Genomic DNA, 15,108 nt, shown 5'->3' on the forward strand with positions numbered 1-15,108 from the left:
ACCATTGATGAGGCATCTGTCAATCAAATTGAGGTTGCCATTTTGGAAGACTGACGCATGCTTATTCGCCAAGTAACCCAAAAGGTCAAGGTTAGTGAAGAGTCTATGAAACCTACCATTGATTACTATTTTCATATGCATAAGGTGTCTTGCTTCTGGAAAAATGTCAGCAATTGGGAATCCAATTGATGACATTTTTTCCAGAAGCAAGAACTCGTCGAGAGTTCGATAATAAATTCAGAGATGTGTCAAAAGGATGTATGGCACTACCGTGCCGTAATCGATTTACACACGGCAGGGTCGAAATTATTTCCATGCTAGAAAATAATATATCCTGGTCATAGGGCGCCAATATATACTATCGCCCCCCCCCCCGGGAGGGTTACTTGGTTGAGAAACGTATTGGTAACGGAACCAGCTCCCCGGGGGAATAAACGATATCCAACGATATCGATCGGCACATACTGGTAACATCAACGAAAATGGGTCGATACGTCGTCGGCTATAACTGTCTGGCATGGGTCGATCTTGTGTGGTCATTGCAGGCATCTTCCCATCGTCGGCATTAATGGCATGCTGAAAGCGAATACTTGTATAAAAATAGCGAAGAAATGCATTTTTATAAAAAATATATATAATTTATTTAACAGTTAACAAGTAGGAAGCAGCTTTAGTCGACCCATTGCGTGCACATCCTCCGCGTATGGGGTGCAAACCTCAACTGTTTTTAAAACAATGAAATTATATTTAATTCTCTCTATCTTCATTGAAAGAGAGAAAAGGTGAGTAAAAGAGAGAAATAGAGAAAGGAAGATAGATAGATAGATAGATAGATAGATAGATAGAGAGAGAGAGAGAGAGAGAGAGAGAGAGAGAGAGAAATATGTATTTCACGCAATGTTTTATTTTTCAACTTCAAATATCCGCGTGTAAGTTTAACCTTTCTGGAATTATTCTGACCCCGGTGAAGTTTCATAACACCTGTCATTCAAACCCAACCGACATGCTCCAACGTTCCCAAACCTACAAAACACATGGATGAAACGTTTTTAACTTCATCACAAAGCCAGGGAAAGGTTAGAAGCTAGATATAAGGGTTATTAATGTAGAAGCACCCAGCTTCCTTAAAAAGGGGCTAGACATTGTGCCACAGATGAATCAACGCTTTTTAAAAGACTGATTACATAGGATGAAACATGGGTTTGCCACTATGATCCAGAGATCAAAGCCCAGTCAATGCAGTGGAAGCACCTGGACTCACTCTCTCTGAAGAAGTCAAAGGTGAAACTCTTCACTAGCAATGTTCTGATGAAAGATTTTCGAGCAAAGGATAATTCAATTACAGGAGCCTATAATGCCTCACTTTTGAGGAAATTAAGAGAAGCTATTAAAATTAAGAGGCAAGGTAAGCTAAAGTATCCCTCTCCTGCAAGACAACGCTCCGGTTCACAACACGCATGTCGCTATATCAGAAGCACGGTGGTGTAGCTAAAAAATTCTCCTCCTTCCAACTACCCTCCTGACCTTGTACTTTCTGACTTTTCACCTTTTCATAAACATAAAGTTGTCTTTAAAAGGAAAGCGCTCCCCAGATAACACAGCTTTGATTACTTATGTAGAGAAAGACTAATAATTGTATCAAGTTTCAACTGTTATGAAAAGTGAGTCAGAGTTATTACTTAGTGAACGTTCTTCCTACATTCGTATTCTGTCCTGTAGTATGGAATTGCCAATACATCGAAGTCTCGCCTAGTTTGGGCCCTCTCTCAGATTGACCCAATGTTTTCTGAGTTCAAATAGGGGTTTTCATTGAGAAATTTTCATTGAGTTTTGCAATTTACTACCTAATCACAACCGCTGTCGCATGTGATTAATCGATCAATAGAAAGATTTAATTAGGAGATCCAACATGGAGAATAGATCTTATTCCAAAATTACTTCGTTTTAGTATTTATTTACATATAAGTATATTAATCATGAGATGTATCCTTGTGATTTTTTAAAATCGTAACCACGATTAGTCTAGGGTTACAATCAGGATTCAGTTCTGAGGTTCGGGAAGGAGTGAGTCACTCTCTCGACAACAACACATTTCTGCCCTCTTCTTTTCCAATCGACCACACCTGACCTCTCGCCACCAATATCGCACCGCACAATCTGAACGTCAGCAATACGAAATTCTTTTCAAGTTCACGACTCTTTTCTCTCTGCTCCCCCAGGGAAATTTTTCCCTGCTTTTATATCCTCCTATCTAGAAAAAAAGGAAGAGACAGGAAAAAAATAGCTTCTCCCATCATGCTCTGCCTTCCCAAGATGCCCTTCGCGTATACAAATGCGATGGCCATCCTTTCCTTCTTCTTTTCCAAAGAGCGATGCAGATACGCCCGGTACGTTTTTTTTTTCTTTTTTTTTTCTTTTTTTTTCTTCTTTTCTAACCATATACCCCACAATTAGAAATCTTGAAAATTAGTTTTTAAATAAAAAAAAAACTCATTTTCTCTCCTTGTTATTTATGATGAGGGGTTTGGGTAAATTATCACAGATTACTGCTTCATGGTTTCAAAAAGAGTTTCATATGCATATAAATGGTTTCATATGCATCAATTGAATTAAAAAAATGATCATAACCGATAAAATGATAAGGATGTAGAAAATAGTGGAGAATTTCGTATCTCAATGAATAAATCGAATACTTCCCAATTCATGTGTATTCAATTATTTTCAAATGAAAATTACGTTAAGTTGCAAGATTGTTTCATTACCATTCAAAAAGCTTATCGATTTGATGATAATGACGTGTGTAAAAATAATATTTAAATAGAATATATCACGTTAGGAGTTAGTAGATAAAAGCAAGCAATCAAACACGATTCTCAAAGCTTCCACGATCGTATGGTATTATAGCTGGAGGGTGTAGTTCATCTCGATGCTATTTGTGTAAATTGATTCCAAAAATTAATCAAATCTCAGAAAAATTATGGGAGTTATCTTTATTGTTTCTGTTAGGACAACACAAAAAGTAAAATATAAGGGGAGTAACTCTTTACCTCTTAGAGCCTCTTTTGTCTTAGTCCAAGACTTCAAATTCTGGTAACTTCTCACTAGATTAACGACCGTAAGTCAGAGAGTGGGGTGAAACAGAATGACTTTTAAAATGGAACATCATTCCTGTTCGTTTTCAGCTATAATACTCGGACTATTAACCTTCTTATGTATTATGTCTTAGTTGTCCTTACGTATTTTTGTCTTCATAATAAATGTGTATAATCAAGCAACCACATGTAATTACCTTTATTGTTTCTAATTTTCCATGTGCTATTTCCTTTGCCATGTGCCTCGCGCACGCACACACACATACACACATAGATACACACACACTCACACATACATATACACACACACCCACACATACACACACTCACACATACATTCACACACACATACACACACATACATACACACACATACATACACACACATACACACACATACATACACACACACACATACATACACACACACGAAAGCTGGACAACGTGCGAAAAAAAGTTTTATGTTATATTAATGATAACCCACCCCACTATATAACAACTAGCGATGAGAAATGGGGAAAAATAAACAAAAACAACTAAACAAAACAACAAAAAAAAAACAATGTTTCTCAAACAAAAAAAAATGGTAAAAATTTGAGAAAGCACAAGGGAATTTAATAACAACATTAAGAAATTTCAGTTAACCCAGGAATTCATCCAGTGTCAAGCTTTTGGAACATTATTAAAGAATTTTCCCATGACGCCGACCACGGCTGCACATTCAATTCATAGTTTTCGCGGTGGAAAGACACGCTTTACCACGAATTTCCCAACAAAGATAAAAACTGGGAAAAACGCCTTCTGATACGGAAGTTGGGTTCAAGTGAAAATGAAAGGTTCGTAAATTTTATTTTACCCAAACAACCTTCTGATCTGACCTAAGACTATCAGTATCTTGACCGGCATTTTCAGTCCCTATTCAATATTCGGATGTGAATCTGGAGGGCGAGAGAGTTCACCTGCAGACACTGCAGACACTGAGGACTAATTCAAATGCCTATTTTTATAGCAGGTCTACAGTCACCTAACGATTAAAAAATATGTTCTCGACTGCTAGTGAAGCTTGAAACAGACAATAAAATAACTGTCCAGAATCAGACAGATGAATGTTACAGGTTGTTAAACTTAAGAAAGGACATAATATTAGTCCAGCAACAACCCACACTACCTTCACAAACGCACACATCAGTTCAAATGATAAACTTAAAGGTCCGGCAAAAAATCACCGTCTTCCTGCTGTGTCTAGCGATGAATGACACTACGCCCTTTTGTCCTTTCAGAAAACACAAGTGCCAAGTGTGTCATAAACGTGGCCACAAAGAACATGTTTGTCATTCTTCAAAGGCCAAATACTTTGCATAGCAGAATTACAAAAAGAAAAATCAGTAGAGGAAATCAAATGCAGTGTTTGCCTCATTTAAGATTGATTTCAAATCCCATAAAGAATACATCAGTGTCGGAGACTCAAGTACGTTTCAAATTTCACACAGCTTCAGATATTGATCATCTCGCGCAAAACATGGGCAAAAATTGGTAAACCGGACTTACAAACTACATTGCCAAGAGCGCATTTGGAAACGATATTCAGTTTACTAGCGAACTAAATTGCTCTGTTTCCTTCCAAGACAGAGTATTCACTAGAACTTGTTATATGACAGACGCTGATCTTAGCAGGATCGGTTTGATCTGGATTGAAGAACTTGATCTCTTCACGATCCCATTGAAATCTATCTTCAACACATTTTCTCTGAAGTCAGATCAGGACACTGAAAAACATTTGACAGACGACTAAGTCTAAGTTCAATTATGTTTTCTGGTGGGATTTTGGATGTTGCACTAAAATCAAAGGCACTCTCAAGTTGAAAACAGATAGCATATTTGGACCTAAACACCCTGTCTCTTACGCAGCCCTATACATAGTTAAAAATAATTGGATCGCCTCCGTGAAGCTGAAGTAATAGAACCAACAAATTAGTCCAGATGGGCAGCCCTTATTGTTGTGGTTCGAAAAGCAAACAGCAAAGTTCGCATCTGTGCTGATTATTCCATAAGATTAAATAATGCACTAGATACACACCAATATCCCCTGCCGACACGTGAAGACCTTTTTACCAAGTTAAATGGTGGAATCTGTTTTACAAAAATTGATCTTTCTGGCGCATTATTACAAATCGAAGTTGATAAGGACTCTAAGGAACTTCTTGCAATCAACACCCACAAAGGATTATTCTGATACAACCGTCTTCCTTTTAGATTCAAAACTGCCCCATCTATATACTAGCAGATCATAGGTGCCATGTTGACAGGCATAACGGGAGCCACAGCATTTATCGATGACATTATCATCTTTGGTATATCCCAGGATGAAATCCTACAACGTCTGATCGCTGTACTTGAGAGGATCCAACAGTATGGTTTCCATGTACAAGCTGAAAAATGTCAATTCTACCGATAATTTATTATGTTCTTTTTCCATCGTGAACTGTATAGTTGGACGTATCGAGTTCACATGGTCTAGTAACGTTTGAACATCTTCCTGATGAGGCCAGAGTATGAATGTGTCATCTACATCTCGCAACCACATTGTTGGCTTTAGTGGTGTTGATGCTAATGCCATTTCCTCAAAGTATTCTATGTATGCATCGACAAGATACATCTGAAGAAGGTCGGAGGTTACATCGACCGATACGTTGTGAAAATCACACTCAAGATGAGAACAGTAGTCCAATGAACAGTAGTACAGTAGTACAATAATTGTTGTATAATGTTAATATCCGATTAAGTTTGGAGTCATGTGTCAACTGTAATTGTCTCAAATAATCTTGTCAAAGGTGACTGAGCACGTAAGAGACGAGGTCGGTCACCCTTCTCAGACAGAAGCCAACAGGAAGAAGTAACCCTCGAGGAATGGACAGCCCAACAAAAGAGATACATCACCATTTCATTTCCAGAACATTTCAGACAGGAGTTGGAAAAAACCAAAGAAACTCTCCCATCCACCTCAGAATTGTTGCCGTTGTAACCTGAGATGAACAATAATGAAGAGGAAGGAACCGAACAGACTGGGGTATGTTTGTTGTTTTCTGGAATACTGTTTGTTAACCCCGGCAGGACCTAGAGGCGTCCACCAGGGGAGCAGAAGAGTTCCAAATGACAACCAGGTAACTCCTTACCCGCAAATGTACATTGGTGGCCGTTCCCAGGACGTTCACAAAGGGTAAACCAGCTTTGTGTAACACTTGGGCGGTCATACTAGTGACCGACTGATGGCGTTACACCTTTTCAACGTATTAAAACGTTGCCTTTAATTATTTAGAAGAATACGTTGGAATTCCTTTATTTTTACAAATGAAAAAAGTCGGCGTAAACGAAAATGGACATGTAAAGTCGAGGACGAGAATGGGCTGGCTGTGGCCGGCATGCGGTTGGAGGAAACAGAAAAATGTACATCAGGCGAGATGGACGATAGTGAGAGACTTTTAAGTGGTGGCGAGACGGGAAATTAACGGTTGTTAAAAAAAAAAATCTTTTTTTTTTTGCGATCGTGCGATTGTGCTGCGACCGTTTTCATGTTACACTATGCCACCTTTTTTTTTTTTTAATTACATTTTCACCCCACACAAGGCACATTGCCACTTTGGTGTAGGGGGCTACTATCAGGGGCAGTAACTACTGGGACACTATGTTGGGATTTGGGCAGCAAGATGTCGATTCACGTTACACTTGAACTTCTGCATGTCAGTACAGTTGGGGAAGCAGGGATCTGGAATGGAATTCCAGAGTCTAGCGATTCTGGGGAAAAAACTACTGGAGTAAAAGGCTCTCTTGCATCTATGGATCTCTACTGTGAAGGGGTGGGATTTAGCTGATTGTCGGGTTTGTCAGGGATATTTACGTCGTGGGGCACAAGTGATTGCAGTTCGCCAGAGCATTCACCGTTAAAATATTGTAGAACAGGCAGAGGGATGCAACGTTTCGTCGATAGGACAGAGACTGAAGCTTAGAGGCCAGTTCAGGGCCTATCAGATTGGCGACTCTCTTTTAAACCTTGTCTATGAGCGAGAGACTAGCAGCAGATGCACCAGCCCAAATGTGACAGCAATACTCCATACATGGGCGAATGGTGGCCTTATAGAGGTACAGGATACTTTCAGGTGTCATCAGTTTTCTAGCACGGTAGAGAAAACCTACCTTCTTCGCAGCGGCCCTGGCAATGTTTTCAATGTAATTGTTCCAACTCATGTTTCCTGTGAACGTTAGGCCAAGCAGTTTGAAAGATGTGCTCTCAGATAGGGAGTCACTGGCCATTGCTATTGGTGGCAGAGAAGGTTTCTTGTAATCATTGAATGAAACCAGTTTAGTCTTGGCAGCATTGAATGTGACCATCGATTTTTGTCCCCATTCTACTACAGATTGGAGGTCATCCTCTAGTGTTTTTGCCATTTTTTTAGTTATGTGTTCATTTGTTTTCCTGTCATGCCTGTTATAGAGTGTGGTGTCATCAGCATATATACCCATCTCAGAGGCAGTTTTGTCAGGGAGGTCATTAATAAATATTAGGAACAATAGAGGTCCAAGGATGGACCCCTGAGGCACTCCCACACTTATATCATATTGTTTAGATATACGACCGTCGAGGACAACCTGGATTTTTCTCTTATCTAAGAAGGATTTAATTATGCTAAGTTACCAGTGATACCGTATGATTTAATTTTCCTGAGGAGACCCTCATGCCATACCCTGTCAAAAGCCTTAGATATATCTAGAGCTACTGCTCTGCCCTCCCCCGCTTTGTCCAGTGAATGGTATACACGTTCAGAGATTACAGCGAGGATGTCTGCAGTGCAATGGACTTGTCTAAATCCATATTGTTTGTCAGTCAGAAGTTTAGCATCTGTAAGGTGACGGACTAGAGCATGGTTAATTATGGTCTCAAATATTTTGGTGAAAAGTGGGAAGAAGCTAATAGAGCAATAATTTGATGGATCAGTTCTTTCGCCAGAATTCTTGAATACTGGCACCACAGAAGCAGTTTTCCAACAGCCCGGAAAGCATGATTCATTAAGGCATTTGTTGTAGAGTTTGGAGAGAACTGGAGCTACTTCGGCTGAGCACTTTTTTAATAGCACAGCTGGGATGAGATCAGATTCACATTCTTTTGAGGTGTCAAGGTTTTTATGATTGCATGCACCTGAGCAGGGGTGATTTTTAGATCGTCTAGCGTGGCATCTGTACGCAAAGGAAAGTAAGGCAGGGGGTGGTTGGAAGGGTCCAGTGGTGAGTTGGAGGCAAACCGGCTGGCAAACAACCTTGTGATTGTTGGTTAGTGGGGGAATTGTTGATTGCCCATTATTTACTACACTGTTGTAGATTTTCCAGAAGTCATGAGTTCCTAATTTTTGTGCTTCAATGCGTTTTTTAGTGGTTTCAGTAAATTCTCTCTTAGCTGGCGCTATTTCCTTCTTAACGTTACTTCTAGCTTCTATATACTTCTGTCTGTTTGAACTGGACTTATGTCGGTTAAATCTGCGGTATGCATGCTGCCTTTGAGCAATGGAAGTTGCGCAAGTAGAAGTAAACCATTGGGGAGAGTGGGGCTTGCTATAAAATTTCCGAATGGGAACATGTGCTTCAATTGCTGTTTTGTACCATTCAGTGGTCTCATTTTCGCACTGTTCAGGTGGGAGATAGCCAGGCATGTTAAAGTAGTTAGAGGGGATGGAGGAGAGTAGGTTAGTCTCGCTTAGTGCTAAGATATCCGAGGAGAAATGTTAGGAGAAATGCTTCAACATCATCTAAATTAGTTCTAAGCCCACGGATGTTAGTGAATGCAAGCCTCAAGGGAGAAGGCAAGTTGGATTTGTTTGTCCCTAGGCCTGGTTTAAGCTTATTTTTGATTATACTGTCTTCATGTTTTTAAAGAGTTTGTTAGGTAAGGGGGGGAGCTGAACAAGAGGTTATGCAGGGTATCAGACATGCAACACAAGTAGACCATTAGTTGACCTTTCTTCAACTAGGACTGTGGCCTCAGGAAAGCCCATCGGGGATGAGTGCAGGGTCTCTCTCCATGCGCGACATGGCACTACAAACATCCCGATATTATACAACTGTTGATGGAGTAGCCGCTCTAAGCACTACCAAAGAGTTAGGGCACCTGTACTACCAGTCGGAAACAGCAGCCAGGAACTGTCAATCTGGTACCCTCAACCCATCAGAAGAAAGTCACCCTAATCTAATTGCACAGGCATGTGTGGTACTCAAGCACTCCCAAGTGCCCAGTTATGAGGGGTGGCATGTGTCGAGAGTGGGGGAATGGCATTCATTGCCCTAGACAAGAAACAAGATCTACCACTAAGTGTTTTGTCGATTCACTGTGATAGTGTCTCTGCACCTAACTAATAGGCAAAGAAGGAGTATGGAAGCCGGGCGATAGACAGAGCCTATCTACTCCTTAAGCAATTTAGGTTTGCAGACCGGTAATTTGTTTGAGTCACCAGCTCTAGGAAGGTTGTCATCCAAGACTGGAGAGGCTTCCCTCCCCTTTGGTTTAGTTTCAGAGTTTTCCTTCTCCTAGACGGGTGATCTGGGAAGATCTACTGGGTCCATCAGCCCTGAGAGGGTTTGCTCCGCCCTGGGTCCTAATCCAGGTATTTCTGCGACCCTGCGTGGTTAGTTAATGTTACAGGGTTAGTTTGTAGAGGTTATATATCTAATGAATAGTTACACTCCTCAAAATGATTTAGGGACATGCAGTGGCGTTAGTGCAGATTAAGACTTTTACCTTAGATTTTTCCATTTAACTTTATGTTAGTTTAGGTACAGGATAACGTTATAGTGTGAGTAGGTATTAGGATTTGAGCTAAGAATTTTGCCCAGTCAATGTATATTTAGATTTAGGGGGGGAGGTTAAGATGTGTGTGCAGTACAGTAAGGGTATGACTGGAGGTACATTTTATGTCATGGCATATTCCGTATGTATAATTAAGTAAAATAGATATTTGGGCAAGTTTTCAGTCGATGCAAATAGATAGAAGTTGTGTTTCTACTATTGAAGGGAGATAATTTCAGTTTTCATTTAAGAGTCATCGAGCGTTTTGCATAACAGGGAGTATCGGATTTGGTTTAGTATTGTTTGTTGCAATACCATCTAGGGAGAGGCATTCTTATGCAATGAAGATCGTTTTGCATCCCAGTGCATACGTTGGCTGGTAAGTACCAAACTGGATAGGAATGAACTTATATTTTTTTCTAGAATATCTGGTCCCTTTCCAGTTCCAACAACTAGTCCTTCACCTTTCCATGTCCAAGCCCAACAATATCACTTTTCATGCTTGCATTTTTCTATTGTAATTATACATATAATATATACATATATATATATGATGAGATGATGATTGCAACGTCTTGTCAGACGAGTGCCACTCCCTCAGTCACTGAAAGTCCATGAGCCTGAAGATAACCTTTTTTTAAATTTTTTTTTATTTTTTAGTCCTGCCAGCGAATTCACACGCACGAGCAGACATGACATTGAAGACGGTCCTTGGCATACATACATATATATACATATACACACATACATACACATACATACCCATAAACATACACACATGCACACATCCATACATCCATACATACATCCATACATACATACATACATACACAATACATATAACACGTGCATACAAATATATACATACACACATGCACACACATATACATATACATGCATACACATATATATTATCATATACAAATACATACACATATATACATACATATTCACATACATATACATACACATGTATGTACATATACATGCATACACATAAAGTTACCTAAATATACCTACACATACATATATATGCACCTATACGCATACATATATATGCATATATACATATACATATACATATCCATACATACACACAAATATATATATACGTACATACATACAAACACACATAAACATATATGCATAAAAAATAGATAAATAAATAAATAAAAATATATACGCACATACATATATACATATATACATATACAAATAGGTATACATACACATACATACACTCGTACATATATTAACATACATGCATACATACATACATACATACATACATACATACATACATACATACACATATGTATATATAGAATGATGGCAGATCAATTATTATATGCTTCCAGCATTTCAGGGCTACACACGTGACACTTTTTCCATCTCCACGGACAATTTTTATAGACAAATGCCTAAGGAAGTATCTATACAAAGATGATGTTACAGAGTTTTAGCTTTGTACGACAGCTAAGTCTCTTTCTCGGTTCAAAATATTGAGATCACGCAACAAGCATGAGCAAGATAGCCAGCAACAAATCAAACTGCAGACCAGCTTAATGCGGGTACTGGTCCCCTGCTTTATGTTTTTTTTTTGTTTTTGTTTCTTTTAAATCAGAGATTTGCTTCACCCAGAGAGGTTGCCTTAACAGGGTTTTTGGGAGTCCTCTCCACCCCACACACATATCGAAATAAAGATATACACGTACACATACAAACATGCATACAAACAGATGTACGCAAACATACATATGCAAGAACAAACACACATGACAACATGCACATGATGATTGCAACGTCTTGTCAGACGAGTGCCACTCCCTCAGACATTTAAAATCCATGAGCCCAAATGCCTGAGGGAGTATCTATACAAAGATGATGTTACAGAGTCTTAGCTTTGTACGACAGCCAAGTCTCTCTCTCGGTTCAAAATGTTGAGATCCAGCAACAAGCAAGAGCAAGATAGCCAGCAACAAATTAAACTGCAGACCAGCTTAATGCGGGTAATGGTCTCCCGCTTTATGGTTTTTTAAATCAGAGATTTGCTTCTCCTAGAAAGGTTGCCTTCACCACGGCTTACGGGAGCCCTCTCTACCCCAATACACATATACACACACACAAATATACACGGTGCTAGTTGGCCGTTGACCCAGAAAAAGAGTTCATTCGCCCTTTGGAAGGTCTTGTTTTTAATCCTCCAGGGAGACTAGCCGCCCTCCTCACCAAACAAGTCTGGTGGGGGAACCAGTTTAGTCGCCGGTGACCCGACCATGAGGCAGGTAGTACTGGGTTACATGGTACCAGTAGCATATGACATGACCTGACACACATACATGCACATACACTCATACATTCATACATACACGCATGTACAAACATATGCACACACACATGCACATACACGTACATGCAGAATATATATTAAGGAGCATTTATGATGATGATGATGGTTGTTACGAATAGGTGAATTCAACATGAATACAAGAGTAAAACAATCCTAAATACACAGAACATAGAATAAAGAAATGTTCGCTTCGCCGGTAGCACAGCTTTTAAAAATGGAAACTCGTTCATAATTGCACAAATCCTCATATATATATATATATATATATATATATATATATATATATATATATATATATATATATATATATATATATATATATATGATTGTTGAGCTGGATTAAATCCGACGATATGAAATAAAATGGAGGTGGAAGGACCTGGATACTCAACGTTTCGCCCGATTTATGCGGGCTTCTTCAAGAGGGATGGTCATTGACGAGAGAGTCGGAGGATTGGGGCTATATATAATGATGGGGGAGAGCAGCGTGTTTTCCTTATGTAAATTAGATGTCATATATACATGTATATACATTTTATGAGAGAAGAACTAATTATAGTAAACTAGTGTAGTGGATTACGTCTAAAAGATAAAATATCGTAGAGATTAAAAATTGTGTTTGGAAATATAGCGGTGATAGATTAAATAAATAAAATGACACGAGATTACGAAAGACTTTTTTTTTTTTTTTTTTTTTAAATTAGAAATAATTGAATTGGGATAAAATAGCGCAGTAACTTAAAAGATGGTATCTAAAAATAAGAATAGGAGGTGATAAAATGGAGTCTAAAAATAGATAATGATAAAATACAGTAAATAAGTAAAATAAAAATAAAATTAAGTGAAATTACGAATTTTTTTTTTTTTTTTTTTTTTTCGCGTTTAACCGGTGTCTAAGTTGTTTTCTTTGATAATTATTTTCGACAGAAAGGGAGCAACGTGGAAAAAACCTTTTCTTTGCTTAATTATTTTGCTGGAATGGGAGATTATAGCTGACTCAATTAAACGTCGTGTGGATCTGTTATGTATGTGTTTAAGGAAAGTTGCCTTGTTAAAATCAAAATGGTGATCGTTTTCCATGATGTGACAAAATATGGCGTTGAGTGTATTGTTGTTTTTTACATCTCTTTTGTGTTCATATATTCTTTTATTTAAATTACGTTGAGTTTCTCTTACGTATATTTTTCCACAATCAAGGCAGGGTATGGAATATATTCCGGCTTTGGTGTTAATGTTGGTGCTAGTTATAATTTTACGTGTTAGATCCCTAATTGTTAAAGAGTTTAGTTTTGTTATTTGAATGCCTGTCTTATTTAGGTTCTTATATATTGTGTCGTTGTTTTTATTAGTTGGTAATGTTAATTGTCTGTTGTGTATCTGGCTATTTAAGGAATGGTCTCGGTTTCGGTTATGGTAAATTTTTAGTGCTTTTCTTTTTGTATTTGCCAAAAAATGTTGAGGGTATTGCAAGTTCATGAATGTACGTTCGATATACTCAAATTCTTCCACGATGTATTCTTCACTACATATTCTCAGGGCCCTAAGAAAAAATCCTATTAGAATACCTCTTTTTACTTTATCATCGTGATGAGAGTAAAAGTGTATGTAATCATTTTTATTCGTGACTTTCCGATGGACTTTAAAACTTAGATGATCATTGTTATTTATGATGTTGATGTCCAGAAAAGGTATGGAGTTGTTATTTTCTCTTTCATACGTATAATTAATAGTGGGTTCAATCTTGTTTAATTTATCAGTGATATTCTCTATTTTGGAAGATATAGGGAGAAAAATTAAAATATCATCAATATATCTATAGTAGGAGGTACCCTTGGGCAATTTATATTTCATGGGTCCGGTTTCGATGAATTCTAAAAATAGACATGCCAAAACCCCACTTAGAGGGTTACCCATGGGCAGTCCAAATTTTTGTTTGTAGCAGAGTCCATCGAATGTGAAATATGTCATGTCAATGCATATACTTATAATTTTAATTATATTATCTATCGGCAAAGGTAATTTAATTTTTATTTTATTTAAGTGTTTTGAAAGAAGGTTGAGACATTTCTTGGTAGGGATATTGGTGTATAAAGATTCTATATCGAGACTATTCATGGTTTTATTTTTCATATCTATGTTTTTTATTTTATTAAGAAGGTCGCCAGAGTTTCTTATATGGGAATTGCTAATTGTGCCCAATAATGGCGTTAGGAGTTTTGTGATCGCTCTTGCTATCTTATGGGTGGCACTGCCAATGCCAGAGATGATTGGGCGTATTGGATTATTATTTTTATGTGTTTTGGGTAAACCATATAAGGTCGGGATTTTAGGATGGTATTCTATATAGGTAGTCCATATTTTATCATTATGTATTAATTTCTTGTAAGATTTGTTAAATTTGTCAATTTCTTTATGTATTATTTCGGAGGTAGTTTTTTCATATGTGTGTTTATCTTGTAATAGTTGAAGTATTTTATTTTTGTATTCAGTTGTTTCCATTATTACAATCCCCCCACCTTTGTCAGCAGGTGAGACGATAATATTATGGTCGTTAGCCATGTGTGATAATGCATTTATGTATCGTTTTGGTAGGGTAATATCCCTGGTTTGGGCGGTGGTCGTGGATATTATACCCTGGATGAAACCTTTCATAAAGTCGGTATCTTCGTGTTTATAGTTTCGAGCGATTGTGTTGGTTGTTATCTTTGGATAGATTCCCGTTGCAAATTTTAAACCAAGGCTGAGGGCTTCTGTCTCGGTGTTTGACAGTGGCCGGTTTGTAAGATTTTGTATGAGTTTTGGTCGTCCAATAGAACCCCATTTGCTGTTGGAGATTA

This window comes from Euprymna scolopes, chromosome 24 (genome assembly GCF_053919585.1).
Source record: "Euprymna scolopes isolate OS-2025 chromosome 24, ASM5391958v1, whole genome shotgun sequence".
NCBI lineage: Eukaryota > Metazoa > Mollusca > Cephalopoda > Sepiida > Sepiolidae > Euprymna > Euprymna scolopes.